At 46.2% G+C, this 5,327-nt stretch overlaps 1 long non-coding RNA gene across 1 annotated transcript; it reads right to left on the bottom strand.

Moving 5' to 3' along the window:
- Positions 1 to 4,351: 4,351 nt before the first annotated feature.
- On the bottom strand, positions 4,352 to 5,190 carry LOC112078956 (uncharacterized). The gene is made up of 3 exons (XR_002895813.2): positions 5,073 to 5,190; positions 4,716 to 4,744; positions 4,352 to 4,498 (listed from the first exon to the last, which is right to left on the bottom strand). It is a non-coding gene; the product is annotated as an uncharacterized lncRNA (long non-coding RNA).
- Positions 5,191 to 5,327: the final 137 nt, after the last annotated feature.

Genomic DNA, 5,327 nt, shown 5'->3' with positions numbered 1-5,327 from the left:
AGAGGCCTATAGGTTGGAGTGAAGTAGGCCTATAGGTTGAGTGGAAGATAGGCCCTGTGAGGTGGATTGGAATAGACCTATAGGTTGAGGGGAAGTAGACCTAATAGTTGGGTGGAAGTACTAGACCATAGGTTTGAATGAAGTAGGCCTATAGGTGTGAGTGGAAGTTAGACCTATAGGTTGGGGGGAAGTAGGCCCTATAGGTTGGTGGGAAGTAGGCCTATAGTTGCGTGGAAAAGTAGGACCTATCAGGTTGAGAGGAAGTAGGCCTATAGGTTGGGTGAAGTAGACCTATTAGCGTGGGGAAGAGTTCCCTGTAGTTGGGTGGAAAGTAGGCCTATAGTTGGGTAGAAGTAGGCCTATAGGTTGGGTGGCAAGTAGGCCTATAGGTTGGGTGAAGTAGGGCCTATAGGTTGGTGGTCTGGACAGTAGGCCTATAGCTAGGGGAATAGGCCTATAAGGGTTGGTGGAAGGTAGGCCTATAGGTTTGAGTGGAAGTAGCCTATAGGTTGGGTGGAAGTAGCCTATAGGTTGGATGGAAGTAGGCCTATAGGTCTTGAGGGAAGTAGGCCTAGTAGGTTGAAGGGAAGGTAGGCCCTATAGGTTGGGTGGAAGCTAGGCCTATAGGTTTGGGTGGAAGTAGACCTATAGGTTGGGTGGAGTAGACTAATAGGGGGGAATAGGCCTATCAGGTTTGGGTGGAAGTAGACCTATAGGTTGGGGTGGAAGTAGGCCTATAAGGTTGGTGGAAGTGGACCATAGCGTTGAAGAGTGACTAAGTGGTAGGGGCCTATAGGTTGGGTGGAAGTAGGCCTATAGGTTGGTGATAAGTAAGGTGGGGAAGTAGACTATTGCGTTGGGTTGAGAAGTGAGGCCTATAGTTGGGTGGAATAGGCCTATAGGTTGGGGTGCAGGGTGGAAGTAGGCCTATAGTGGGTGGAAAGTGAGACCTAATAGTTGGAGTGCGACGTAGACCTATAGTTGAGGAAGTAGGACCTAAAGCTTAGTGAGCTTAGCGGTGGGGAAGTAGGCCTATAGGTTGGTGGAAGTAGCCATAGGTGACGATGGAATGACTAGGTTGGGTGGAAGTAGACCTATAGGTTGGTGAATGAAGTAGGCCTATAGGTTGGGGGAAGTAGGCCTATAGTTGTGGAAGTAGAACCTATTAGGTTGAGTGGAAGTTAGCCCTATAGGTTGGGCTGGAAGTAGGCCTATAGTTGGGTGGAAGTAGCCTGTAGGTTGCGGTGGGGAAGTAGGCCTATAGGTTGGGTGGGAAGTAGACCTATAGGTTGGGTGGAAGTGGCCTATAGGTTGGGTGGAAGTAGCCTATAGGTGGGTGAAGGGGAAGTAGACCTATAGGTTGGTAGGAAGTAGGCCTAAGTTGGGTGGAGGAGCCTAAAATAGGTTGGGTGGAAGTAGGCCTATAGGTGGGGAAGTAGGCCTATAGTGGGAAGTAGGCCTATAGGTTGAAGGATGTAGGACAGGCAGGATCAGGATATGGACAGTGCTGATTATCAAGGGCTGATGTTTTACTGCTAACCTACAAAGCATTACATGGGCTTTGCTCCTACCTATCTTTCCGATTGTCCAAGTAGGCCTATAGGTTGGGTGGAAGTAGGCCTATAGGTTGGGTGGAAGTAGGCCTATAGGTTGGGTGGAAGTAGGCCTATAGGTTGGGTGGAAGGAGGCCTATAGGTTGGGTGGAAGTAGGCCTATAGGTTGGGTGGAAGTAGGCCTATAGGTTGGGTGGAAGGAGGCCTATAGGTTGAAGGGATGTAGGGAGGATCAGGATATGGACAGTGCTGATATCAACATTTTACTGCTAACCTACAAAGCATTACATGGGCTTGCTCCTACCTATCTTTCCGATTTGGTCCTGCCGTACATACCTACACGTACGCTACGGTCACAAGACGAAGGCCTCCTAACTGTCCCTAGAATTTCTAAGCAAACAGCTGGAGGCAGGGCTTTCTCCTATAGAGCTCAATTTTTATGGAATCGTCTGCCTACCCATGTGAGAGACGCAGACTCGGTCACGACCTTTAAGTCTTTATTGAAGACTCATCTCTTCAGTGGGTCCTATGATTGAGTGTAGTCTGGCCCAGGAGTGTGAAGGTGAACGGAAAGGCACTGGAGCGACGAACCGCCCTTGCTGTCTCTGCCTGGCCGGTTCCTCATTCTCCACTAGGATTCTCTGCCTCTAACCCTATTACGGGGGCTGAGTCACTGGCTTACTGGTGCTCTTCCATGCCGTCCCTAGGAGGGGTGCGTCACTTGAGTGGGTTGAGTCACTAACGTGGTCTTCCTGTCCGGGTTGGCACCCCCCCTTGGGATTGTGCCGTGCGGAGATCTTTGTGGGCTAACTGGCCTTGTCTCAGGATGGTAAGTTGGTGGTTGATATCCTCTAGTGGTGTGAGGGCTGTGCTTTGCAAAGTGGGTGGGGTTATATCCTGCCTGTTTGGCCCTGTCCGGGGGTATCTCGGACGGGGCAACAGTGTCTCCTGACCCCTCCTGTCTCAGCCTCCAGTATTTATGCTGCAGTAGTTTGTGTCGGGGGGCTAGGGTCAGTCTGTTATATCTGGAGTATTTTTCCTGTCTTATCCGGTGTCTGCTGTGGAATTTAAGTATGCTCTAATTCTCTCTCTCTTTTTCTCTCTCTGAGGACCTGAGCCCTAGGACCATGCCTCAGGACTACCTGGCCTGATGATCTCTTGCTGTCTCCAGTTCACTGGCTGTGCTGCTGCTCCAGTTTCAACTGTTCTGCCTGCGGCTATGGAACCCTGACCTGTCCACCGGACGTGCTACCTGTCCCAGACCTGCTGTTTTCAACTCTCTAGAGACAGCAGGAGCAGTAGAGATACTCTAAATGATCGGCTATGAAAGCCACTGACATTTACTCCTGAGGTGCTGACCTGTTGCACCCTCGACAACCACGTGATTATTTTATTTGACCCTGCTGGTCATTATGAACATTTGAACATCTTGGCCATGTTCTGTTATAATCTCCCCCGGCACAGCCAGAAGAGGCTGGCCACCCCTCATACCTGGTTTTCTTCCTAGGTTTTGGTCTTTCTAGGAGTTTTTCCTAGCCACCGTGCTTCTACACCTGCATTGCTTGCTGTTTGGGGTTTAGGCTGGGTTTCTGTCAACACTTTGAGATATCAGCTGATGTAAGAAGGGCTTATAAATATGATGATAAAAAAAAAAAAATGTGATTGATTAAGTAAGGACAGACAGGTCAGGATAAAGGGCAGTGCTGATTCAAGACATGCATCAACAGGTGATGTTACCCCCTAGTAATAAAACATTGGGATTACCTGTACTCGAAGTAGCAGTCACTTTGAATAAACAAGGGTAGTCTTTCTTGTAGATCCACTTCACTCCCTGTTCTCTGTCCAAGCACTGTTACGAAATCAATCAGTTATTATTCTCATTTAGATGATGTCACACACACAAGCGTCTGATTTCATCAACTCCATACATTAAATCAACAACTAATCTGATGAGAAACTTGAATCCACTTGAATTTAAAAAAAAAGTTTGATTAAAGTTTAGTTTGATTAAACTTATGGAGGGCAATGTATTGGTTGGCAAATCAAAGTTGATTTGTCAATTGAACAGTATACAATAGGTGTAAAACAGTACAGTGAAATGCTCACTTGAAAGCGCCCCCCCCACCCCCACAATGCAGTATTCAATATCAAGATGACATACTATAAAAGAACAGGAGAATGTGAAACTGACCAGAACAGTGTAGTGGTTGTCCAACACGGGTCTAGCAGCCAGCTCTGTTGGGTCAGTGAGACGTTGTGATTGAAAGTGCTGCAGGGCTGACCTGATCCTCCTAGACAGAGCCTCCGCTGAACCACTGACCACCTCAAAAACACCAGTCTCCTGGTTGTACTGAACACACTCAGGGAACGACTGGGTRGGAAGGAAACCAGGACATTTGGAACAGTATTATTCTCAGATTCAGACAGAATAGATACAGAGAAAGASTAGCTCATGTAATTGGTCAATTATCTTAAATCTGATKAAATCAAAGTTTATTTGTCACGTGCGCCGAATAAACCAGGTGTAGACCTTACAGTGAAATGCTTACAGGCTCTAACCAATGGTGCGGGGGAAAAAGTGTGTGTGTGTGTGTGTGTGTGTGTGTGTGTGTTTTTTTTTCAGGCGTATTGAGGTAGTATGTACATGTAGGTATCGTTAAAGTGACAATGCATATATGATGAACAGAGATTAGCAGAAGCGTAAAAAGAGGGGTTGGCGGGTGGGGCACTCAATGCAAATAGTCCGGGTAGCCATTTTGATCAACCATTTGAGGACAGGGAAATAAAGCATAACAATTTTCAACATCTTTGTGCTTTACAAAAGTTTAGTTACTGAATAAAGTAAATAATATGGCCAAGWAGAAATGTGACAGGATGTTTACAGGTAGGCTGAGGAAGTCATTAAAGAAGTYCACCAGAACATCATCAGAAGCCAGACAGTCCTCCTGTGGATATCGAACAGAATACATCGGTTAGTAAGTATTTAATGTGTTGATATGGGGAAACACTACAGAATTCACTTTAAATCCCTTGCCAGAAGTCATATTAAAAGTTGTTTTAAAAAACAGTACAATGTTCAGTAGTCCATAATGTGACAAGGTGAAACGTTTAGAAAAAGGCATTTGTTTAAAAATATATATTTTTTATAAATAGGTTACTCACGAAATTCGCGATGGTAAGGTAAGGTGGATCTATGGAAGAGAAACATTTAAGACAACTGATGCCACCTTCAGATAAAAATGGGAACTCGGAAATCTCCGACTTCCAAGCGTCCAAGACAACCAAAAACTCAGGAAACGAGCTCAAATCATAACGTCAGGGATCTTCAACTCATGAGCTCTAGAAAGAGGCCCGAGGTCCCGACTTGGAATTCCGASTTGGATGACCGTTCAAAACGATTTTCCCCAGCCAGAGAGCGTTTCCCCCCCAGTTCTTAGTTGTCTTGAACGCATTGAAGTTCCTAGTTGTTTTTAACGTTGAAAGTTTTAATTCAGCTGTTCTAGAATTCCCGGAACTCACCTGTTGTAATCTTCCCCAACATTCTTCACTTTGATGTACTTCAGTTGTCCTTAGTTATAATTCACCCAGAAACGTCCGCTAAGGGGCTTTTTGCCTAAAACCCTGAACACCTCTGACCCGCCGTCACCGGACCTTTCAGTGTAATCACCGACAGAGGGGTTGCTATGGAAATGAACTCAATCACATTGCGGAGGGGCGCAGTAAAAGTCGTGACGTTCAGGAAACATTAAACTGGAGTGCCAGTTTATCAATAAA

This window comes from Salvelinus sp. IW2-2015, unplaced genomic scaffold, assembly GCF_002910315.2.
Source record: "Salvelinus sp. IW2-2015 unplaced genomic scaffold, ASM291031v2 Un_scaffold6575, whole genome shotgun sequence".
Classification (NCBI taxonomy): domain Eukaryota; kingdom Metazoa; phylum Chordata; class Actinopteri; order Salmoniformes; family Salmonidae; genus Salvelinus; species Salvelinus sp. IW2-2015.
Note: the sequence above shows the minus strand (reverse complement) of the source record. Positions and strands in the feature narration are given on the sequence as shown.